This window comes from Numida meleagris, chromosome 2 (genome assembly GCF_002078875.1).
Source record: "Numida meleagris isolate 19003 breed g44 Domestic line chromosome 2, NumMel1.0, whole genome shotgun sequence".
NCBI lineage: Eukaryota > Metazoa > Chordata > Aves > Galliformes > Numididae > Numida > Numida meleagris.
Genome location: NC_034410.1, coordinates 30,327,850 through 30,354,931, shown reverse-complemented (window position 1 = coordinate 30,354,931; position 27,082 = coordinate 30,327,850). Strand labels below are relative to the sequence as shown.

The following is a 27,082-nucleotide window of genomic DNA, read 5'->3' as shown; positions in this document are numbered from 1 at the left end:
CTCCAACATTTCTGCCTGTTTCCAAGTGAAAATGTTTATCTCCCGCCATTCTGGAACTCGCAGGCAGATGAGGAAAAGAGAATGAAGACAATGAGATGAAGGAGGGATTATTCTCGTTTAACCAGGTGGTAACACAGAAATTCAGAAACCATTTGATATTTCCATGGTCACAGGCACCATGTGACCACAGATGAAAATAACTTATTTCCAACCAAATTTTGTAACAACATTGTCTGAACTGATAAAGGAGTAATAAGCTGATGGCAAAACATGAGTCATTTAGTCTATTTAAATATATAATTTTAGCATGGGTGCATCCTGGAACACTATACGTCACAAGCAGATGATTTGTATATGAAAGATGATTGATAATTCCACTGCAAACCTTTGTTCTTCTGCAAAAGCCATCTTATCATTTTCAGTATTTTTCATGAGTCTCAGAAGTGTAAATATTATAAGAGTTTGTTCCAAAACCACATGATAATCAATGTTATTAAACATCTCCCTTTGCATACTATGTTACATTTGATGGTCCACCACAGACAACTGATGTATTTACATTTGTATAAGCTTCACTATGTCTTATCATGGTTTTTGATTTTTTTACCCATCTGTGAAAAATATTTTTCCACTAACTCAGGTGAGAAAAAATAGCTTTTCTTTTTTAAGGAGCAGGGCAGTTTTCACTGTTTCTATCTGAGCAGAGCTATAACTCAACCAAGAAAAATTATAAAGATAATGCTTTCTATAAACTTCAGGTCTTGAACCTACTCTTTACACAGCACAGCAATATATAAATCCAATAAATTTAGATACTTGGATCTTTTATTGCCATTATTTAATATGTGATAAATATTTAGTATAAGATCCTAAGTAATGCATGGGAAGGTTGATATACAAAGAGGTTGGCTATACAGCTGTGAGGGATTTAAATTACAAACATGCTTTTAAAACTTTTAGTAGCAATTGGATTCATTTATGTAGGAATGCAAGGAAATGAAATTGTTGCATAAATGTTATCTGTCATGCGAGATGCTTTATAAATTTATAATGTCATCTTCAAAGATGTATTGTTTTCTAGTAGCCTGGATTCAGGATTCTACATTTGACTGTAAAATTTTGGCAGGCAGTCACCAAAAGTCATGTGTGTATCCTTTTCTTTGCTGAAAAATAATCTACTCAGTTTTGCTGACAAACTGAATTACATTTGGAAGATAATTTACGTTAAAATAGATACATCAATACATTGCCAAAATAAAACATATTTTTAGATTCAGTCCTCCTTCCCATTTTAATATCATCTTTTATTATTGTTACTAGTGGTTTTAAATAGGTTGGGTTTGCAGCAAAATCCCATATACACGTGACTTCTAGCAGAAAATATCTCTTGGCAATAAAACTGCAAAACTGCAGACCAGCCTAAAGCAAGAGTGAAAATATCCTCTGTGTACAGATGCTAAGTACAAAGAGTGAGTCAGTCTGGAAAGGGAATTTTAGACAGGGAGAAAGGAAGGCAGTTCTGCAAAAAGAAAACATTGTGGTCTCCAGAAATCATTTTCTAGTGCATACATGGCAGTGTCTCAGTGGAACAGAATAATCATTTATGGCTTCTAGACATTTCTCTGAACCTTAGCTCTAGAAATAGATTACACTTGCTCTAACACATACCCACCAACAGACATCCCACCTACTGAAGATAGACACAGCAGAGCACCTTATCAACACAAATACCAAGAAGAATACACCATACACTTTTGGGCAAAATTCCCTACTTGTCTATTAAATACATGTACATTCATTCACTGTCTGGTTTCCCATGCTTGAATACTATTCTAGTTAGAGAAGTAAAAGTATGTGCGGTTATTATGACATACCTGTAGTGGAAATTTGAATATTTTTAATCTTTTATTTTCTCAAATACTGTTGTTTGGCCTTTACAGAAACTGAATTAGGAAAATCAGCCAGTTATGGATCAGGATTAGTGTAGTGAGGTCATGAAGCAGTTCAACTACACATGCAAAAGGGCTGGTAATCTTGGAATGTCAGTATATGATATTGAATTCAGTGCTACAGATTGTAGGAAGTAAATAGAAACTATTGGTTTTGTCACGGATACACATAGTTTTTCCTTTTTCTGCAACTTACCAGTCATTATCAAGCTCTGGCAGCAGATGAAGGAGCCAGTTTCTTTCAGTCTCTAGCAGGAAAGAATGAAAGCTCTTTCCAATAACCAGCCCTCATACTTTTAGAAGTCATATTACTGATTAACACATGTGTATTAGCTTTAGTCATCGGAATTATTCTGGGTCTTTGGTGTATATCTTAGACTTACATTTTATTATATTACCTAATTTAATGCTATTGAAGCTTAGTTTCTAATATCAATGTATTAGCATCTTGCTGAAAAAATGTCAGCTGTCTCCAAGGTGACTTGTGAACCTGTGACCAAACAGGGCAACAGAAAAGAGGTAGGAAAATGTGTTATGACTGAAAAAACTGTAACAAAGTAACTCTTACAAAGCTGAAGATGTTAAATGGATATGATACAAACCTGTTGTTTTATTTTGGCCAGAAAACTCATGGTGGGGGGGGAAGGGGGGATGAGAAATAGGACATGTTTGAGCACTGGAACTTTTTTTAACAACCTATGAGATGAATTATGTGAAGAAACAAGGAATTAGTCAGTGTTACCTCATTTGTCATTCCTGCAGAGCAAAGAAACCTGTTACTTCAGCTTTCCTGAAACCAAGCTGCAATATGAAACTCATACAGATCTCTGGAAGATCTATGTCTCCACCTATGGATAGGTATGTCTGTAAGCACTTTTGTTACCTGTAAAGCTGTCTGGTCTTCAGCACTGTTATTTGGTGTCTGTATGCATTAGAAAAAATACAGCCATAGACTTGTATGGACTAATCTGACAACTCTAGAGGGCAGATTTTGTAACCCAGATTTTGTAATTTGTTTTATAACTCTGCATAAACAGGAGGATACTGATACATTTCAGGAGGTGCCTAAGTATAGACCAACTCATTTTAACAACTGAGGCTGCTGTGAAACAGGGCTTCTTCTCACGTGTTTGTTTGAAAACCATTTTTCTAAAGGAAATAGAGAGATTTTCTGCCTCACAGTAGAGAGGATCAAAAACCAATCCAGGTTACAGAGCTTGCAGTGAAGAGAGGAGTTTTGTTCACTTCAATCCCAGAACCACCAGCTTCCATCAAAGTCTGTATCATCACAATGACAGCGGAGAACACTTAGTTGAGGGTTGTGTCCCTTAAAGTCAACAAACTTGTAGCATAATACTAATATAGTATTTAACACCCAATAAAACTGCAAATATGGCCTTTTGTAATAATACTAATATCTTCTTTCCTGAAATGGCTATTGTCCTAGAAGCATTATTTGACAGTAGCAAAATATCTTATTAAGGTGCCTTTAAAATAAAGTTATACAGAAAGCATTTTAGTGCACTTTGCCATTGGAAAACATACTTGCTGTTTAGTTCTGTGCATTACCTATATTGAATATAGTATTTATGATGAGATTTAGAACCAGGATGTATTAGTATGTAAATGAAAATTACTTATGCTGTGTTTTTTCAATTATTCTCTGGCATAAATCTGGAATAAAATCCTTAGAAATTTCAACACAAAAATCTGAAATATAAGATTAATGACCTGAAATCATGTAGTGCTCTTGAATTGTAGTAGAAATCTTGTGTCCTTAAATGTAGTTAATTTCATTCAAATTCAGCATACATGAGAGGTGAATGTGATGCAAGAGAGTGTCAACGAGTCATAAATGGAATAACAGATACTCCGGATCTTGACAGACAGTGTTAGTCTTGTTGCAACAGTCTTAGATATAGAAGGATTCTAACTTATGGCTAATGTGGAGAATTTTCTTTAAAAAGAAATCATCACAATCTAAAACTTTTCACTTAAAAAATATAATCTTATAAAGAAATTAAATCTCTACTTTAAAATTCCACTAACTGATTCGCATCTTTGGCAATCTTATTATTCACTTTCTGAATAATGAAAGCATTGGATACTTGAAAGCAGTTGTGAAAAGCAAGGAGAGAAATTATTCCTCATGCCAGTTGACTATCATTTCATGACTAAAAAGTTGTAAGTGACCAGGAAGCACAAACTGGACTCTACAGGCACTTCAGAATGTTACAACTTGAATTGTCTGTCAGTGATAAAGGAAGAGGGGATTTTTGTTCCATATGGTACTATTGCCATTAAAATAAACCTATAGAAACAGGCACAGCCAACCAAATGTACTATTAATTAACAGAAAAAAGAATGAGGGGCAGGGCTAGAGAAGGATATTTTGACATCCAAGGCAGGAAGTCAGCTTGCTACACACAACTTGTCTTCACAGCACAAAGACGGAAGAGAATATGCTTCTCTCTTTCAGTACAGTGTTGCTGTGATAGATGGCTATTAAGAAGCTCCTGGGTTTCATGCATCCAGTCTGCTTGTTCCAGTCTGGCACTCTTTCTGAAGTGTCTTTCTGCTACATTGTGCCAGTCAGAAGTGGTCATTGTGATGCTCTATTTTAACTTCTGTAACAAAACAATCCTCAAGTTTCTTCAGATGGTTCCCCGAGGCTCTCTGTATTACTCTGAAACTTACTGTCTTGGCAGATATCAATACTGATTGTGAAGAGTTAAGTGAAATAACCAGGATCCCTTCAGCACATTGTTCATAACCTCACCTGACTAAACATGAAACGAGAATAAAATGGTAAGTTGAAGAGATTTGCAAAAGTACCTTTAGAAGCCACGCGTGGGAAAAGAAGTGGTCTTTGTACTCTTGCTAATTTACTGCCTCGTGAAGTTTACTCTCAGACAAAAAAATTGAGCTGTGTGTAGTGTGCAGACTTTCAGCTGACCAAACAACTTTTCTAAAATTTCTAAACTTTTTTTCAACTTTTCTAAAATTTAAAAACAAATTTCTAAAATTAGAGTATGACCACTTCATTTGAATTTCCCCGGATGTATTTTTATTTTTATTTTTTATTATTTGGGCTGCTTTGGTTTGATTTGGTTTGGGGTTTTTTTGTTGCTGTTGATTTCTTTTGTGTGTGTGTGTGCATTGTTTCATTGCTTGCACTTTTTTTTTTTGATGTTGTTTTTTCTATTGAGTTTATATTTTGATATTTTTAGTAATATTTATTTTTCCATTCTTAATTATATTAACTTTGAAATTTATTTGGCTGGTTGAAATAAGGGTCTTGACTAATTTTCCTTTTCTTTCTCTGTAGATTGAAAGTTATTTTACAATGTGATGTAGATTGGTCTGTACTGAGAAAGTCTTTATAAGTTTTCTTTTTTAAGGATTAACATAGGAGTAATTTTTGAGTGCTATTTCATGTAATTCAGGCTTCACGTATGGCAAGCTGACAGCTGAAAGCTTCAAACTCCCCACTGAATTAGAGGGAGATACCAGCAGTCCTATTTTCCTTATCTGGATCTGTGCTTTCCTGGCAAGCAATGTCCTGCAATGGTGAAGAATGCAGGCTACTCTTAACGTATACTCTCACAAAGAAATACTACTTGATAAATAGACTTTATAAATATCTTATAATTTTTTAATACAGAAACATAATAAAGCAGGGTATAAGGGAATTCAGTGGTAATCTCACCTGTATCAATGCCTGTTCCTGAGGAGCCTAAGTGCCACAGTGCTGTTTGTATGAGGTATTTTAGGGTCACTGGTTAGTCAGACAGCTGAACAGAGGAAATTTTTTTTAATCTATAAATGCAAAGAGTTTCTTTTTTCTGCCTTTTGGAAGAGAAACTTCTCGAAGAACTAAAAAAATAAGTGGATATACGATGTGGCAGGGAACCGGGCAAGTGGATTTGGAGGTAAAATGAAGGCAAGGACAGTGGCAGAGTAGTTTGGGAATATCACTTGAGGTCAGGATCAGGAGACATGACTGGTGGCAAAGAATAAACATAGTAACAGTGCTCAGAGTGGTAATGTATGAGAATGGCAAACTAGCTAATACTAGGACTGAAAAAAAGAGTAAAACCCAACAGAAGTGAATAGAAGAATTTATATTAAAAAAAAAAAAAAACAAACTAACTAAAAGAGAGATTAAAAAAAAAGAGAGAGTTGAATGTCTTACTTACTAGCAAGACACTGCTTCCAGAAGAAGAGAATTCTTGAAATCATCAAAAGAGCAGAAGAATTACAAAGATAAGCAGAACTATGCATTTGTTTACCGTATAAAAAAATCTGCAAGAATGACAAAGAAAATACATACTTTCATGTCATGTTTCAGTTGTCCCAGAACAGCTGGGATATGATAGCCCAAACAAGTCCATGACTTAACTAATATTCAGGAATAAAGAGAAAGAGAGAAAAGTTTCAGAGGTTCATTATCATTTTTGAAAGGTTATATTTTTTTAAAATGAGCCTATTTAGATTACAGATGACCATAAATCTCAATAACTCAAAGAATTCCCAATAAAAGTAGATTGGTGAGCCACTCAGATTTATGTATGATGATATTCACCTAAGGAGACTTGAATCTACAGCTCAGAAAAAGAAAGAATATTCAAAAATATATGTATTAAATCACATATTCCCTGTATGATGGAATGAAGTGTGGTTCTTTGTATTCTCTCTTCTATGTAAACTCCCTTTATAGGGGAAAAGTGATAACCGTGCCTTCTCTTTGAAGGTGTCCTCTATGTCAGTTATCACAGAGGGAAAGGACTTCTTTGCAGTCATCTTACTAAAGGAATTACGGAGCTCTTCAAGTAGGTGACATGCTTTTTGGGTGCTGTAACGCCTAAATCAATATTATTAAATAGCGTATGCTATTAAAGGAAATCCTGTTACAAATGGATTTCTGGTCTAAAACTCAGATTCCATCTAATCTTTTAGCAAGTTTCATCCCTTTGAGACAGTCTTGAATGGAAGTATTAGGTTTGCTCAAGCTCTGTAGCATTTCTTTAATGCCAGCATTTCTTTAATGCTAGTAACTATAAAGAGCATTTTTGCTCAAGACTTTAGAAGAGGATCTGGAATTTCTGGTATTCTTTTGGAACTTTTTCAGATCTGCTGTCTTTTAGTGCTATGAAGTGTTCTTTCTTTTTTTTTTCCTCCTCGAAATAATAGAGGTTTTCTGCAGCTGCTCTTAGAGTCCAGTTTTATACCTTCCCTTTCAAATCACTAATAACCTGTAACTAAATATCTGTCATGTTCTATCCTTATTTGAAAAGAATATTTTATGCATGGATGCACTCTCTCTTATACATACAGAGGAAGAATGTTGGAACAGATGTAAAGTGGTCCTCTCATTCAACCTCCATACAAATACCAATCAATTTATATATAATGTGTGTTCAAATGCACTACATTTTTTTTCTGTGTTACCCACAAACAGTAAATATTTTTTTCAGACTGAAATTTTTTTCTGTTTTGCCTTTGACAGTGGTACTTTTCTTCAGAATTAGTATTTTGTGCGTGTTTCTCAATAGTCAGCCATTTGACACCTAGTAAATCAATTATATTCTGCTCAGAGTGCTTTTTCTTCAGGAATCATATCTGCTGGAATATACATTGTCTAGAACATATGAGACAAAAATGACAACTAAGAATTAAAGAAATTTGGCAGTTAAACTAGAATAGGCATTTGAACATTTCTCTCTTTACCTTGTGTTTCTCTTTATGAGTATAATCACATTTATGAGAACACCAGAAGCAATTTCAGCACTGTATGACAGTGAGGACTAACAGTTCTCATAAGGTACAGTATGGGTTTGTCTTCTGATTAAGTATTGAAAAAAAAGTCCGTTGTGAATTTGCTTTAAGTAGTTTGTTCTTGTCAAGCATTGAAAAGCAGGAGACACTTCAGCTTTCAAAGCTGATCATCACAATGGATAAGTGATGAAAAGCGACCTGAGCTATACTTGACTTAAAACTCATTGTACTTTGCTGAACACACATGCTAACAACACACATTTTCCTCTTTTTATGGCTATGATTTCATTGCAGTACAGAGTATTTGCAACTACTTCAAAAAAAAAAAAAAAAAAAACACTATTAGGAAAATTGTTTGGGAAATATATCCCTCACAATGGAATAGATTCCAGAGTCCATATTTATTTTACTCATAAATTTTTTAAACAAAAAATTTCATGCTGGGATCTACAGTGTTGTTAATGATCCTAAAAGAGGCCTGCTCAGTATAGCTGCCAAGTAAAAACATAATACTTCCTGTAAAATTCTGTCCATGTGTGCAGTTGCTGTTGTTGTCATGAGAAAGTTGCATAACCATGATTGAGAGATGTAAACAATACAAACAAAGATAAGTGGCAGGCAAGATGTCTCTATGCAGTCATGAGTGGGAGGAAAGGATGGCTTGGAGAATTTTTCTGTAATCAAAAGATTTAAAATTCCTGTTTCAATATATCATTTAAAAAAATCCATAAAAAAACCTGTTGTGTCTATTCTTAAGCAAACCATTTTTTCCATTGCAGACAAAGAATAACAAGGATGAAGTGTGAAGTGTATGCAGAACTCGGAAAAATAAGACATTTCCCTGTGGGAAATTTCACTCATAAATCACTAGCACACTCATCTCTCTTGTCTTGAGCTTAACAAGATGAATAAACATTTGTGTACACATACTCATACATCCATACATCCAGTTTTTTTCCTTGCAAATACTTATTTACTTGAAATACATTCCTCTGCACTCACGAACTGGAGGGATGCCCCACAGGGCTAATGGAAGCACTCTCCATGGTCCTGGAAAGAAATCCCCTGCCACACTAACGTCTGAGTAGGGATTACAGGAAATGACCATTTCTTTGACTTCAAGTAAACTAAAGCGAAAAGAATTTGCTTTCATGTAAAGAAAGTCTTCAAAACAATTTATGTTTTTCTAACTAATAAGCAGAATTATTAATTTAGGGGAGCACATGCCTCATTTTTTATTGATTGTGCATAGGCTCTGCTGTTAACAGTTTCTGTCTCTTGGAAAATTGCATGTAAGGAAAATTAACCAAAGAGACAGTAGCAAATGAAAACAGAGAAGCAGTAGATCTGTTCTGCAAGTGTATGAAATGAGAGTCCAAAGTACAATTGGAAAAATTTAAAAAAGAAAACACTCAACCTCTTCCTCTGATTTAGGAACAGAGATTTGGGATGTAATAATTTCCCCCTTTCTTCTCTACCCTTTATTGGTGATGATTACTCTGTTCCTTTTTAAAATCAACAAACAAGATACCTAGAAATACTGATACTTGGCATACCCCAAAATAGATGAGCTCTTTCTCACATGGCTGGCAGCTGTAAGTGTAAAACTGAGCTGCATCAGTGCTGACCATGTGGAGAAATCCTTGGCTGCTACTCTGAAAATGAGTTGAAATCTTCAAAGAAGATGGATCCTTTTAAGAAAATAGCTAACCAGGAAAAAAGATGAATTGACAAACTAATCTCTTTTTTAAGCAACTTGGCTGTGTTGTGTTAATTCTCCAAAGACAACCAACCTGTTCATTTACTGAACATGAATTCTGTGTCCACAATTCTGTGTTCATTATCTTGTGCTGCCTGATTTTACCTTTCTTCTCATGGTGAGGAAATAGAAAATTTGTAAACAGGCTCATGATGGAAGGTACGAAGTGAGACTGAGATTTGGGATTAATAATTACACATATATAATTCTGATAAGAATTTACTACATTTTTAAGAACATTTTACATCTTATTCCAGGGTAGTGTTTGTGTGAGCAGTGGTACAAAGACAAGATGAAATACCTGGAAGTCCTTCCTAACATTGGACATGTAAAAACCTGCTATTCCGATTAACATTGAATCAATTTTTCCCAAAGACATTCTCCTCTCTCCTCTCCCAATAGCTGTTTTTTGATACTTCTCCCTCAGAGTTTCTGCAAGCCTTGGAGAAAGAAGTTTAGAAAATACAGCATGAATTAACCCTTTATTTGTAGGTGATAGGTGTGATCTCTGACCTTCAGCAGATTATCACATATTACTTACTTGAGCTCACTGACTGACAGTCAGTGGGGCCTTGATTCTGTGGGCCTCAAAATCCCCAAGAAATCATCAGGATCACCAGATAGATGGCTCAGATGACAATTATTAAGTATTATGAACGATTTATTTACAATTTTTGTCTACATGAAACATTTTATAACTGGAAGAGAATGCGCAGTAACAATTTTTAAGGCCTAAACTGTCATGAATTATAAGTGCTGATGTACCTTGTGTTTATTTTTTTAATTTAGTTTATTTAATGTCATTAATTGCTTAGGAAATAAAAATTAAACAATTAGTATTTCTAAAAACACTAATTACATTTAAAAGTTTCTTGTCAGCACAGTCGGAAAGCTAGAAAGGATGGTATGAAATAATTCACTTCTGTGCATCTTTTACATCATGTACTGCACCACTGGCCAATCATGGTATTTCACAACATGATTAGTAAATCACATCTACCTTAATGTGTCATGCATGCCAGATTAAAGAGAAGTCTTGTTTTCATTCCAGCTGTACCTTAAAATGATCATTAGCAGCTATGATCCATTACTGGGAAACTACTGTCAAATGCTATAATAAATCAGCGAAGTAGAAGCACTCAGTTCTCTGCATGGACATGGCACTTGCACTTTTTAAAAATGTTCTTTTGTACACTGTATTACTTGCAGATAAAGACAGATGGGTCTTTTCATGGAGCTCATTGCCTAGTAGCTCCCTCTTTTCAAGTCTTTTGTCACCAAATTCTTCCAGCTTTTGGCCCTTGTTTGCATGGTCTCCTTTCAACATAACGTGCTGACTGCCTGCCACAAATTATATTCTATGCCATGCATTAGAAAGGTGATTATAAAAAATTTCTTTCTGGCAATATAATACCTGGCAATCGGACTGCAGATTGACTACCACAGTCCTGAGTAACCCAGAATCTTCTGATCCTGAACACGACTACTCTAGACAAAAATGAGGAAGTTTTGAATGAGGGGTGGTCATGGTTTGATCAGGCAATACTGATTCTGTGTATTCTTAATATGATTCTTTCAAATGTGACAAAAACCACAAAAAATAAACTTGATATTTCCACACAGCATGCTTCTCCTCTACGCACAAAAGATCCACTTACACCAGAATTATGCCTTGGATAGAGAAAAAATATAATGAAACTAGCACTTCTGTAGTGTGCAAGCATTTAATCCAAAGGCCACAACAAGAATACATAAGAACGTCACTCACCTGATTATTGACTCTGTGCAGTTTTAGTAAAATTCAGTTCTGTTTCTCCAAACTGGGGAGGGAACTTGTTCTCTTGCATTCAGCCTGCACCTGCTTCCCTTGTTAAGCTGTCAACAAGCACCATGTGCTTAAAAGTGATGTAGGAGGAGTTTATGGCAGTGGAGTTTAGGTCATACATGGATAAATGAAACTTTGAGCTTAAAACACAGAATAAAGGAGAGAGTTTGCAGAGGAAAACTAAACCAAATCAAAATACATACTGTCTATGTGTTATAGTAAGTATAGCCACATAATGAGTTTCTCTGTTCTTCCAAGGCTTCATGTGAATGAACAAAGTGAGGCCATATATGAAAGTCAGGGATTCCTTTTCAGTTTGCAAGATAGGAAAAAATATGTTGAGCAAGATTCATAACATAGCCTGTGACAACTGGTCACTTCACCTAGCAATGTGAATGAAACATTTTAAATTCTCAGTTATTTTCAGAACTTGTTTGCAGCTTTAGAAGGCTCCCCAAATAAATAATTACTAATAGCTGAGAAGGGGAAGGAGAGGAAATTAATTTAAAAAAAAAAGAAAGTAGGAGTTACTATGCAACTACATCTGATATTTTCTATTTTAATCATTTCTTGTAATGCAAGGTTTCTATATTACCTGATTGGAAAAAAAAAAGCTATATAGAGCTTCTTTTAAAAGTTGTCTTCAATCTTACGCAAATTATAAAGTTAACATTCAGAAAATTTTAGAGATAAAAATGAGGTCTGTAATGGCTGAGAAGGCTAGGATCCTGTATTTTCACTCTTCTGAGGTATTTGCTTTTATCCTGGTAGATTGCAGAACAGAAACATTGAGAAATAATTACACCGGGCCATTTTTACAACATTCTACATTCTGTTATGGTCATTTATTTCTCCCTTAAAGGTCTGTACAGCTGAATTTATGATACTGTCAGATAGGTGGAAAAAAGAATGAGAAAAAAAGGACCTCACATTATTTTTTCCCTTATTTTTTTAGATATTTATTAACATTACTTATTATGAAATGTAAGCTAAGCATAATTTGTGATGATGTGCTCTGGGATTAAGAATGTTTTTGTTCTAGATTTTATTGATCTGGAACACATTTGTAACTTTTCAGTTTATATACATTGCAGCTATTCATGCCTATGTGAGTATACCTATATAAAATTTCCTTTAAAATAAATTAAATACACCTTTTTAAAAACAACAGCATAACTGAGTTATTTTTCCTAGATAGACATACCCTTCAGTGCAAAGGTGTGACAGTGGTGACACTGCAGGTCAGGGTATGTAAAGTATTGCTCATTATTCTGCCTTTTTTTCCCCAAAGACTATGACCTTCAGTGAAAATAAATAACATTTTGAAAGCAAAAGTAATGTAATTATTCATAGACTGTTTTGGATTAGTTGGCAGAAAAGCAAATATTTCAGTTCCAGCTTGAAAATCAAGCCATTATTTAACTTTCAATGTGCAGTTCCCATAGTAAATTCATTTTTAATGGGATGGTGTACCTGGTTTGTGCTTGGTAATTCAGCTATAAAAAATCTGAGCTGTGCCCCATAAATCAATCTGAATGGTATGCCATAAGACTGCAATAAATTTATGAGCTGCCTTAAAAAAAACAGAGCATATATTAAGTATTTTATGTGTTGTACAGATCACAAGTCAAATATTTGACTCTAGAAATATAACAGTGGGTGGCTTTAAAATGATGAAATTTCTGTTGGATCACCTGGAATCCTTTCCATTTAGTAAATTCCCAGCCCACAATTGAAGTCTGGAATCTCTTTCAGATTCACTGGAAGGTTTGGCTGTGAGCCTTGCTGGAGTTCCTTAGAGATAACGTACGTTCATGTTATGAAGCTGCTTTACTAATGGAGATACAAGTGTAGCTGTGTATGTGACACTTCAGTTGATCTCTGCAGGCCATTCATTTCATGGATGACGGCATGGTCCCAGATTTTCATGACACTAGCCCACCACAGAGGCTTTTTTTTTTCCTGCATCTTAATTATTAATATATTTTGCACATTGTAGCCAGAAGGGTGAGAGAGATGTAGAAGTTTAATTACACTGAGAAATATTTTGCTTATAAAAAGTGACAATGTAAGAATATAGAAAATAGGAATTTAACTTAAAATCAAAGGTATGGTGACTTGTTAGTACTGTCTATAAATACATTCTGAATTCAATTTGAAAGATGATGCAACTGGATCTCCAACCTCTAAGAGACACTTGGTGGTTAGGAGACTCTGAATAGCCATGTAGGGAATATGAATTATCATACATCAGATGTATTTAAGTAAATACTCATACATACACATTATCTGATATTGTTGTACCAAAGAAACAGTCTGTAAGGGAAATAATTGTTTCCCTGAATTGAAATCCATTGTGGATTTTCCATGTTCTTGACAGCTGTTCATGAACAATACTGGTGATGTAAGTGACTTTTATATGAATCAGGGTATTCAGTTCCTGACATATTGGAGCTCGACCTGAGAGGGAAAAGTCTTATCTGAAGTCCTGGATATAAGACAGTGAAAGATTCCAAACCCGTTATTTGTATTTCCAAGGAGTGAGTAATGGGTAAATGCTTCCATTGTCAGGATGCAACTGGAAGATTCATTTTTTTCAGCATCCGGATGGCAAGCTTATTCAGTTCCAAGGTTGCTTAGGATTGGTCAGCATGTTTTACTCCTTATATGTTACTAACCTCCAGGTATTTCCCTCCAGCAAGAAAAAACTTAGAGGACATTCTAATCCTTTATGCTTAACTTTTCATGCAAGTTAGTGAATGTCTGGTTTAAATCAGGTTGATTACGTTGACAGGCATTTCAGTGAAATGAAATGTCCCTGTTAAATGCTGTAGTTCATTTGGTTAGCACACTGACTAAAATAATAAAATTCAAAAATCTGAAAATGCACCACTGGCCCTGCTGTACATCTCTGCCTGCATCATCAGTCTCTGCAAATACTTTAATACTTTACACACACACACACATATATATAAGAAGAGCAAACAAATATTATGAAAAAGGTCTTCATCTTAGGAATGAATATTCTACAAATAGAGAGGAATCTATTGTATGCTGTACATTGTAAGTCTGTTACTGAGACAACCCAAAGCTGTGTAACTTCATTTGCAAAGCGAGAATCTAAATATAAAATCCTATAGGAATTCAGCAACAGAATAAATTCATTTTGATTTTGTTTCATTTTGACCAAGTGTGATTTTTGGTCAAGTATGAGAGTAAACAGTGAGGGTTTGTGTCTCACATCCAATGAAATGTAGAGATATCCTCACTGATTTTTTAAATGTTAGCATGGTATGGTTTCAAAAATGGTAATATCAAATGAGGGTTGCTATAAGCAGGCTGTTTTCCATTTGAAACCCAAAGCCTTGCACATTTCATTCTAACTTTTTGGCTCAGGCAGGTCTTGAGCAAGACTGATTAAAATTACAGTAGTAAAAACGGAAAGTGATTTAAATGTGAGACTCTTGTGTTCCCTGAAGTGATAGTGAGGCACTCAGGAGCTAACTGTTCAAAGGAGAGTAAATCAGTCACATTCTCAGATCACTCACATCTCTTCCAGCCTCCACATCTACCTTGTGAAGCTGACAAAACTTTGCCTTCTGTGTGTCCTGCCAGAACTTTTGGTGCCTTAGAAATGTAGGCAATCAGCTACACTTCCTGAAGTTCTTCATGATAAAAAACTGCTATTAATTTTTAAAAAAAGTTGTTTGACAGAAGGCAGCACTATTTCCTTTTAATTTCTTCACACCTTTAATACAGAGCGTTGACAATATCTGCAGACATCCTGTCCTCTTTCTCTCACTCCAAAAATATTTTTAAATAAGTATGGAAATACCTTTCTTAAGAAAGAAATCAGTGAAAATGTATTACTTTCCTCAGATGATTTGTAAAGTAACCAAAGAAATGCCTCTAGCAGAAAATAGGTTTTAACATCTTTCTAAACTTTTCTTTCCTCAGTTAACTGATTTTTTTACTGTGCATTACTGGCCACAAATCTCCAGTTCTTCTGAAAAGATGCTTCAGTTCCTGTGAATGTGAATGGAAAAAACAGCGAAGTAATCTGTTTGAAATAAAATATACAAAATATTTGTTCTCTTTTTTTCACAGGGAATACGACAAAGCTTCATTGCAAATGGCATTGAAAACACATCATTCATAAGAAGAATTAGCATGTAAAGATTAAGGCCAAGCCACATTTTAATATTGTTAGAAATTAAACTCTTGTGGTACCTTAATCTTTGATCTAGACTTACATGATTCCTGCTTAAATAAATTTGTATGTTATTGAAGTTCAATTGCCATGGATCAATTACAGTGGCTGTCTAATCACAAGGATCTACAGGGCTTTATTCTGAAATACTCTCATACTCCTTTTCTCATATGTGTGAAGGAAGAAAATGTTCTGTAGACTGTAAGTTAAATCTGATACAGTACTTAGTTAAATTTGACTCAATATTCCACGTTACAATGGTTTTCAACCCTTTTCAGTTTATCTCCTCATGTCTTCCACTGAAGATGTTGGTGTAGGCAAAATAAATTTTAATGTCATGATAATGTTATTTAGCTTTTCCAGAAGTTTCAGAAATAGCCCATCTTTGCTTAGACCTCAGATCATAAATTGAAAACAGCAGCTGAATTCAGTTGAAGTTAATAGTTAGTGAAAATACAAAGAATGGAATTCACTGCCTGGAAATGAGGTCAGCGTAGTAAAGTTATACCTATATTATCAGACTTAAAACCATCTGAAGATTTTTATGGATGTACAGAAGAGATGTTAATATTTCAGTTCTGTAGCTTTGTCAGAGCAATGCACCTCTAGTACAAGTCTAACAGGTAAGAACTATCTTGGCATTACTTGAAAAATAAGATAGCATTGACTAAAAGAGAAAAGATCATGAAGCACATGCAACCTCTATTGCAGTAAGGAGTGTTTTGATGAAGATATCTAACCCTGCAACTAAACCAGACCTATTCTGCTTAATAAGAGGGTTGAAAAAAAACAACAGATCTTGAGGTAATAGAAATGTAGATAGTTTAGTTTGTTTTTTCTTTTACTACAGTAAATGTAGACATGAGATGTTATTGCACACAACTGACAGAAGTGTTTTAAATGAATAACAATAACCGTGTGAAAGATAAGTGATTTCTCATTGCATAACTTTCACATATTTGACGAATTATTTTTGTATGTGTGAGGATTGATTGCTGAGAACTTTGGCAAATGGAAAGTGATTTTAATTGCAAAATATTCCATTATTTTCCTTATTTTTAGTGAATGTAAATTATTTTTATTTAAACATTGTGATTTCCAGGCACAATGACAATAAAGAGAGAGGAAAAAACTCTTGTATTTCACTGATGCCACCAGTGTTCTCAGAGAACCTCACGAAGCTGAGTGAAAGAAAACTCATCAGATCTATGTGCTGGGCTTATAATATTATCCCCCCCATATTACTCCACAGGAGCAATAGAACAGAGCTACCAAGTAGAACAGGTAAGAGCCACAAACTAACGAACTAACATTCGTTTCAACATCCTTGTGCATTTTACTGAGTCTCCTGTCTTTTTCAAATAGCCCTCTCTCCCTTCAGAAAGTGAAGAAACAACTTACTGTTCCATCAAGATTGTTTGCTCTTCTACTAAACTTGGAAGGAATCAACCTGATAGTCATATAAAAAGAAAATGGCAATCTACAGTAATGTTCAAACTATACACAACTTTTCCATTATAGAACTGGAAAATATAGACAGAGCCACTGGAAGATGCTTTCCTAAGCTGTATTGTTCCTCATAAACCTGTAAGCTTTCTTTCGTCAAACATCTTGACATGCATTACTCAGCCACACAGGGTACACTTTGACAACTCTGTAAGCAAGCACAAGACAAGAGGGTATAGTTTAGACAATGACATGAAACTAACTGGAAAGTCATATGGAGATTTATTGACTGAAGGAAATAAAGACAAAAATTACTTGCATAAAACTTTTTCTCAACTATATATGTATTTGCACTATTTTATGTATCACATAAATACTTACAACTCAAATTAGATTGACTCTAAGTTCTGCATGACCCCCTCTCTCTAAAGGAGAAAATAAACAAAATAACAAGAGATACAGACATTGTCTGCGAGTGTCTGCAGCTCCCCAGGGAATCTGTGGATTACTTCTAAGAGGTCTGCTAGACATAATTTTAAAATGCAATTATACAATGAGTAACCCAAAATTTAGCATGCAAATGTGGCCAGTAAATGTCATTTAAATGTCTGAAATTTAAAAGTACTTAAGTATGTCACGGAGGACAAAAACATCAAGTGGATACAGGAAGTGAAAAAAAAGAACTTTTTCTCCAGTAAGTGGTTTATGTAGACCATAAGCACACCTACATTTCAAGGCTGACATTTCAGTGCCCTTAAAGGGAGGTGTAATTGCTGAGCTGCAGCAGACACCGATCTCTTCCTGCTTGGAAGGACTACCTAGAACTCGTAGGGATGGTCCCTTTGCATGTAGCAACGTGATAACGCCTTTCCCTGCTCACTCCAAAACATGTCACTACTCTTTCCTGTATCAAGAAAAGACCTTTTTGAAAGATAGGAGGTGAGTGGGGGGCTTAGAGAAGAAGCAGCAGTATCTGACACCTCCCACCTGTGTCCAGGTGCACTGTTCAGTTCCTGAACGTAACATGTTGTCTAGGTTTGCTGTTTTCAGAAAAACATTGACAGAAAGGATCTTCCCTTCCTTCCTATTTCACCACTTCAGGGCTGATTAACAGTGCCTGTACTTTCACTGCTGCACCTGCAGACAGTGAAGAGATGTATTCACAACAGCAAGCAATTTCACAGCGTGAGCACTCAGAAGCATTATTTATTACTAACATTCTAGCTAAAAAGTCTGAGGCTGCAAAACAGTAACACATTCAAGATCTCATCATTCATCTGTAATTTGCATTTTTCATGAATACAAACCTGGCTGACTAATTGGGAAGTCGCTTGACTTGAGACTTAATATACTTTTACCCTTTGATGGATTCAGCATGAATAGAATCTTGTGTGTTTTCATTACTTGGAGCCAGGAGCAATTTTCGACTTTGTAGTTTCTAGTTTCAAACAAGAGAATAGATTTATCTGCTGGAGTAATGATCTGGTCCATCAGATTCAGCCTACACTTTCCAGAGGTAACCACCCACCCTGCAGACATTGCTGAAGGCCTTCCCTTTCCTGATAATTTAGTTATTAAAGAATACAAAATCATACAAAAGCAAGAAGTGGTAATAGCTCAGGGGAAATTCCTCCCTGGCCAGTGCAGGTGATGAGCTTTGCAGTGAAGCAAATCAAGCCTCCAGTTGTATGTTCTATGAGCAAGGTGTAGGAAAAGGCACTCAGGCTTGAGTGCGACCCTTCAACAGATCAGATCATACCCTATTCCCTCTGCAAACACTGGTTGCCTTTAGTTCCATAGCTGTTCTGATTTAATTACACATATGCAGGATACTTGCTCTATTTTATCTATAATTCAGAGAAAGGTCACTTTTAAAATGGGAGGAACACAGATACAGGGCTAGGACAGCAGCTGTCTGACAAAGCATTGCCAACATGCAACGAGGTCCAGCACACAGCTGTTGACTCTCACGGCGGGTGGAGAAGCCTTCATCTCCACAGCTACTGCCAGTGGAAGTGCTGGGCTCACATCACCTCCTGCTATAGCTGACTTGCTGGGTAGTTGAGTGACCACATGTAATTACAGAGGGATGGAGAGGAACATTTAGATGAGTCTAACTTCACCCAGCAACCACTGACATGTTTTGACTTTCTAACTGCTTTGATGCTAAAACTGTATTTCATCCTCTAAATCTGCCCCAAACCAAATAAAAACCATAATCTATCTTCTCCTCCTTCAGAGGGAAAATGTCATGCTTTATTTTACCAATTATGTGAAATGCTTTACAAAAATAGTAGCCTGATGCACATCGGCAAGTACTGCGGTAGAGTCGGGGGATGGACGCCTCTTTGCATTCCAGTTTGAGTGACTGTGCTTTTAATCCTTTATCTTACAATTGGGTTGATCACAGGTATAAAACTAAGATTACTATGAAAATCCCAACTGCTTAGTACCTTTTTCTCCTTCCATTCAATAAACAGGATGGTACAACCATCATGGGAGCTACGTGAAGGCATCATAGTTTTGTTTCAGTAGTCCGTGAACACTTGAGGTCTCAAATAACATTCTCAAATAACAATCTAACAGTTTATGCCAGAAATTCTTCCATGCAGAATCTAGTCTGCCTAGTTCAGGAATGTAACCCAAGACTGAACTTTAAGCAATTTAAGGTTAAAAAAGCAGGACCACTAGCACCAGAGCCTCTGTTGGTGTGGAAAGGATCTTGGAAGGTCTCCAGAGGGACTGACTCCGTGGGGAAAACCTACTCTCTGTCTTGAATATTCAAACTGAAGTTTGGTGGAAAGGTAGTAAACATCTATAAACGCCACAGATAAACGGCAAACACAGAGTGAATGTTATCCAACTTCATTTTGTACACCATATACCAGGACTCAGTATGGGGCAGAGCTTGCTTGTAGTTTTTTAACAATAAAGTGTGGACAAAGGCTGTCCAGATGGAGACTGGCTAGCAAAAAAAATAAAGGTTGGAGACTTGGAAAACACCAGCATCCTTTCCCTCTCTGTGGTGTGGCTCCCAGGGAAAAGCATTTCATGCTTCAGAAAAGGAGTAATGCTTACCTGTGCATGGGCACAAAAAGGTGTGCCTCTTGCATTTCCTCAACAGCTTTTTTTTCCTGGAAATTTTACTTGGAAATCTAGGTTGATTAGTCTTATGTAGTCTAAAGATATGCATAGTCTAGAATACTGGAAAAAAAGCAGCCTTCTGTGTCTAGCTTGGAGATATACCTATTAACTTTTGTTAATGTTCCTTACATATTATGTACAGAAGAAAACATATATTAAAAATGTGTCATGTTTGGTTAGATATATATCATATTTGAAATGATTAACAGAAGAGATGCAAAACTGCAGATGTTTTAGGGAGTACAAAGAGTGTGACCTATACAGAATCTAGCTGTTTTCTGTATAACACTTTGTAGTCACAGTGTAGCTGAGAGCAAAAATGATATTTTTTTTGGAGGTATGATTACACCATCTTCCTTTGGTGTAGTCTCCATTCTCAGATACTGCAGAAGGCAATATAAGTAATTTAAGTAATACATGTAATATAATACAGTAATATTCCATTCCAGCGAGGGTCAGAAGAGTGAATCTTTCTTCTGTTTAATGTTGACCCAGAGTTCAATCTCTCCCTAAAAAAAAAAAAAAAAAATCTTCTCAGTTGTCTTTTTAGATGTATCATAGGCACTCAGCACAAGAAAATATGTTTGTGATTGTGGCAGTAGGGCAATGGCAATAGAGATACATTGACTGAGAGAGTAAAGTTGTGAAAGAATAGCCACAAATTAAGGATTTTGGTTCTGTAATTTCATCATTTCATTATAATAAGTGATTAAAACTATTTTCTTTTCTTGGAAATGGGAAAATATTTAAATACTACTTGTAACAGGGCACAGCTATAAACTGTAGGTAAGCGTTGCACCAAGTTACAAAAGCAGAGTGCCCTCTCGTGGCTGCTGGGAAGGACAGAAAACACAAGAATAACAGATTCCGTGTTGTCATGGGAATATTCTGCAATTAGAATCTTCTGTCTTGAAAGTGATTTCTACGCATTAATTCCATTATTTTTGAGGGAAATTTTAAAAATTATTTCAGTAAGCCGATGGAAACTTATTTACACATACACACTCCAGAGCATTTTTTTCTTCCACTTAGGCGATGTAATACTGTATTATTTTTCATGAATTTGAGACTTCTCTTTAAAAAAAAATGTTACAAATACTAACATATTAACCTCTTAATGTATATTTAAAATATTATTTTAAAAATTGAATTTATTTTTCAGTTATATTTACCATAGTGACTGTGAGACTGTAGAATCATTAAGATTTCAAAGAAAATAAATGAAAATGTTGGTGAGTGCTTACAGATTGTTAATTTTCAAAAACAAACTCTTGTGTTTTTCTTTTGACATTTGTTCTGTCTTCTTCCTCTTTTTTTTTCCCCCTCCGCAAAAATATATTTGAGCTTTTTTCATTCACAGCTGAAACAGATTTAATCTACAGACCTGACAAAAACAAGATTATATGCAAAAATGGTATGATGAATGCACTTAAAAAGATTGTGTATTACCATATTCTCAATTTAATAAAACTTCAGTTTCATGAATATATGTTTTAATTATAGCATTAGAAATAATCACATTTGGAGAATAAATATCATGAAAGCAAGAGGCCACATTATTGAAGAATGAGATTTCAGTATTTCTCCTCTTTAATTTCCAGACTTTTGAATGATGTTTATACATTTGATATTAGGAAATAAACGTTAGTGCATCATTTTCTGTCCATATTTACCAGAAATTTATTATTTATATTACCTATTTCAAAAGGTGTATTTCCTGTAAGTTTTTATATGTACCACTGTATTACTGAATACACCACCATTCAGCATTAGGAACTGTTTCTTTAACACTTAGCACTGAAGTCATAATACAGTAAAAGAAATTGGACTACACTATTATTCTTTTTTTTTTTTTTACTACATTTTCAAATGGTTACAGAAGAATGGAAATCATCCCTCTTTCATTACAAAATAGCACAGACCAATTACTTCTTCAAGTGCATATTTATCCATACAATCATAGAGACGCAAGATAAATCAAGCTATTTAATTAACATATTAAATATAAGCTATTATTTAACTCAACATTCATGATAAAGCGTGATTCTATTTTGAGCATTTGAATAAAATATATGAGAATTCATTATTTTATGATTTCCTTAGTGCAAATCTCTCGTTCAGTGTTGACATTTTCAACCAATGAACATATGAAACAGTCCTTATGAAAGTGCTTTCACTCTGCCAATAAATTAACAATTGAAAAAGGAAAAAAGATGAGAGATGGAAAAATCCCCTATCCTCACTCTTCTAAGAATTCCTGCTCAAAGAAAAAAAAAGCAATAAAATTTACTCTGTTATCAGGACTTACAGGGAGTTAGTTCCAGAGAATCACCAGTAAACATCAGTTTTTCTGTGTTATGCAGATACAACACAGGAGTGAAAATTTGTGCTCAGCTGTTTTGTTTTTTTTGGGGAGAACATGAGAAGATTGAGTAACTATCATCTATAAAGCAGCTCCTGCTGCTCACTGTGTTCTCTGGCATTTTGCACCAGTATTTGCATCAAGACTTGAAAAAACATTATTTTTCATATTATTGATAGAAATGTGTATAATTGTCTTGGACCATAAGCAACAATGAACACATGTGTACATACATACATGCATAGAGAGAAACTGTTTTCCACTTGCACTGCCTGGTATATATCTTTCATTTTATCATCGGGATTATGTGTAAATATACGGTAATGCAGTAGATCACTTTGTGTTCTACATTTTTTCTTTATATCTCTTTATGCTAACATCAGTCTTTATAAATGAATACCTTCACTTCTTCAAAATTCGCATTATTTTTCTTACTGAAGCAATGGAAAAGATTAAACTATGAGATTTGCTCTGGAAAAGCTTTAATCTGTTAAAGGAATATGTTTTGATCAACAGAGGGCACTCTATGGTTTTCAAAGGAGCTTAATAGAAACCTAGAAGGTTGAGTAGGAGATAACTGAATATGGGTATTCGAAGAGTCTTTAGTACTGGTCAATCTATAATTTATTGGAAATGTTACTCATTTCTACAATAACATAGAATACAAGAATGAAAGAGAACCCCATCATTTGGTAAAGTCAGATACTAGGATTAAACTTGTGTCAGCTCTTAGTTACATCTTCAAAATTGTAAATTACGTGTAAAAGTTGTAACATACATTCAGTTAAAAGTGCACTTACTCAGTAATGGTGAGTTTTACCCTTGTTGGTTGCTTAAAAACGACGACTCCAAATATCTTAAGGTCAGACAGGTCAGACACCACTGTTGTTCCATACAGAATATTTCTTCCAGGTTATAAATAGGTTAGTTTCCTGGCACCAGTCTATGTTGCGCTATTGATTTTACAGATCACTTTGGTTTCTGTAGTTCATCTATTTTCAAGTCAAAATCATTGCATTTAAATCAAAAACCTGAAAGGGAATTTTTTTAAAAGAGCAAATTAGATACATTTAGCTTATCTGTCTAGAATGCATTGAAGTAGAGTGGAGTAATCCAATAAAAATGTAACATAAAAAATGCAATATGATTTAGCGTGTCAATTCAAAGTAAAATGAGACACTGAAATATAAGGAAAGAGAACTTGACAGGAGTACTGCATGTAGAATTATCACACGTTGAGTTAGCAAGCAAATGTTAGTAGAAAGTAGAATGATCTTGCTAAGAACCCTAAAAATCAATTTGGGAAAGCAATGATATGTTCTAGCTCTAGAAAACACAGATGTTAATAAATGACACAGGTTTAAGTGTGTGCTCAATGCTGTTCAACAAACAGCAACAATGAAACTTAGAGCATGTGATGCACATGTAAAGATGGATTCACTTTCATTACGCTGTATAGGTATTTCTAGCTAGAGATAAGATACCGAGGGGTAAGGGGTAGTAAGTCCTCATTTTATCCATTAATCTGTATTAATCACCCAGAGAATTACAGTACAATATGCTTGTACTTGCAGACAATAAAAGAGACAGTGAAGAACTAGCCAAAGACTAGACAGCAATTTCTTATTTCTTTTCCAAGTATGGAATGAATTGAGTGATTTCGGTGGAGCTACTGGAAATGTGCATGGATCACAACCTGGAATAATAATTCCTGCTTGCAAACCAGACGAGTAGAAGAAAGAAGCTGTTTTCTTGCTTTAAAGCACACATTTGGCAACAGCTGTTTCAACATTTATAAACACAATTCCCACAGACCACAAAATAACTATAAATTCATTTCTGTGCTTTTTTGCTTCGTAGGCATAAAAATAATTACATCAGATTAAAACTATTTATGCTTTCACATCTCACTAAGTCTGTAATAGATATGAACTACTGAATTGTTGCAATGTATTATATATGAACAAAAAGCTCTCAAATAAGGCAGAGACAGGCTCTCTTCGGAAGATTAAGAAGCAGTAATTTACTAGGTACAGGCAGGTTGCTGGATTTCACAGTTTCAATCCAGCTAGAGTCCACAGTGTCTAGTGCATGGCAGTGTCACTCAGGGTAGCATGCTCTAGGAGATTTGGGTGCTTTTTCCATCTCCAGTCTCCTGTCAGTGAGTTGTTTTAACATTATAGGAACCCAGAAATACTTTCTCTATAGGAGACTTTTTGAATGCTGTTGTGAAATATTGCTTCTTTGTACAGCATATTATCTCCACCTGGAAAGTTAAACTATAGTTAGTGTTCCTAAAGACTTTCTCCTGTAAGAAAATGCACATTTGACTTGTTCAAATATGAAACCTGTGTGATGATAACTGACCCTGTGCTTACAAGAGTGGAGCTACAGAGACTGTATTTTGCTTCTTCCCACTCAGCACATAATGCCTTCCATCACAGAGTATTTAATCTTATGTGCTCTACCACAGTCCTTGCTAACACTTCTTTAAGAGTGCCCGCATTATTAATTAATTTGGTTTTCACTGTAATAACACTTATCACAAATAACTCGTTCTTCAGCCCAGTGAATGTCGGAAGTGCTTACATGGAATTCCATTGCAGTTCAGCATTAATTAAGCTACCACCTAATTTTTGTAGAGAAGCAACAGTGTGTGATCTGTTTCACGAATCAGCTCCCTTAACGTAGTCTAAGTATTCAGAGCATAGGGGTGTTGTGAACACGTTGGATACGTTCACTCTTCAAGGAATATTGTATATTATGTGTGGAGAAATTATGCTAGAAGAACACTATTTAAAATACAACACACACATAACTACGTGAAATATATTGCAGTGTATTTAATGCCAGTAAGCGTATTTCTTTCTTCTTTACAATACATGCAAATAATCAGACTATTTTTAGAGACTAAAAGCAAATTAATAGGAATGCCTTTACATTTAAAAATTTTCCTTTTAGTTTTCTCAAGCTATACCCATATTAATATACAGCAGCTGAAGTAATCTTGACATATCAAATGCTGTGTAGCAGCTTAACCAACCTGTTTGATGCAATGCCAATGTGAACTGGATAATCTCCTGTAAACTGAAAGCAGGCATAACACTGTTAAGCTTTTTTAAAAGTCTGCTGTAAATCTGAAAATTAGTACACTGCAAAATAAAAATACGTTTGATTTCATAGCAACTTAGTGAAGTACGTATACAGCTGCTTGATGTCAGTATGTCCCTTATGCTAATATTTTCAAGGATTCTTTAGTTTGTAGGGGAAATTCATCCTGGCATTAACCATGCAGACAGCATCTCAGCCTTTAGGCTGATTTTCTGTACCATAGTCTCTTGAACGTTCTTTCAAAATGACCCACTTTTCTCATTTTCTAATATGGAGGGTGAATACATATATAAAGTATATTTATATATTGTGCGTTCACAAAAAAAAAAACAACACATCATTAGTATCAAGAAAATATTTGGGATGTCTGTTTCATCTTGTTTGATATTCCAGGGCTTGTGTGGGACTATATGCAATTTTTTCATTTTGCTATGCTAAAATTCAGCTTGGTTATAAAATGGAACTTTGAAACCTGAAAGCAGTGCCGTATGATATAGGCTGTTGCCTCATGTCTAAATCACATTCATTAAACTATCAGTCAAAAAGTTCTCTGAATGAATTTATTTTGGTCTATGTGGAGGAACCAAGGGAATTAAAAATAAATAGAATTCAACCAGTAAATATCTTAAAATAGTATTGATTTCTTTTGCAGTCAAAATCTGTACTGTGGAACACTCTCACCATTGGAAATCAATGGCAAAATTTTAATTGACTTCAACAAGGCAAGGCTATTATCTATGAAATTTAATATCGAGGCTGCAGTATTTTTTTAACCCACTCCACTGCAAACCACAAGTTGAACAGACATTTACTTGTCTTTAATAAGTAACTATGACTCCCATTACCAATAGCAGGTGTTATACAGTAAGTGGAAGAAGAAACCAAATACTGTATGCAATGTTAATTACTACAACAGAAGGTAGGAGACATTCAGACACAGCATAGTGTCGTTCAATATTGCATTTCTTAGAGCTGGAGATTCTTGTTACGTATTGGTTTGGTTCAGCTTAGTTGTGTTTTTTTGGGGTCTTCTTTAGTGAGTTTTCTTTTTTTTTTTTTTTACTTTAGTGTGAGAAGCAGATCTCAGAATGCACAGGAACAACAAGGAAGTGTAATAAGACTTGAAAAGAAAAAGCAGCATTTAGTTCCTTACTCCTTCAATAGAAGATCTGTCTTCTTGGCTACTTTGAGAGGTGACTTTGTGCTTTGAAAGGTGAAATGAAAAGTATTTATGTGCCCATCTTAGCCGCCAGTGAATTTTTCAGAAGCTTTAAATGTCAAAGCCCCAAATTCAGCTCTCTAATCTGAACAGATATGCCTTTCACTTAGTGCTTTCTGTTTTCAGAGTTTGGGATCTTAATTTCCTAGAAGTTCTAGAATTCGTTCCTCACAAGTTGCTGGATTATGTAACCTGAATTTATTTAGTCAACAACCTCCTAAGAGGGAAATTCACTTTGATAGCCTCACTTTTCAAATAAACATTATTTTGGTTCTCTGT

The 27,082-nt window shown here is 35.0% G+C and overlaps 1 long non-coding RNA gene across 1 annotated transcript; it reads left to right on the top strand.

The window, feature by feature from the left end:
• LOC110394736 lies at window positions 4,386-21,114 on the top strand. Its single transcript, XR_002435837.1, has 3 exons — window positions 4,386-4,757; window positions 16,624-16,805; window positions 16,887-21,114. It is a non-coding gene; the product is annotated as an uncharacterized LOC110394736 (long non-coding RNA).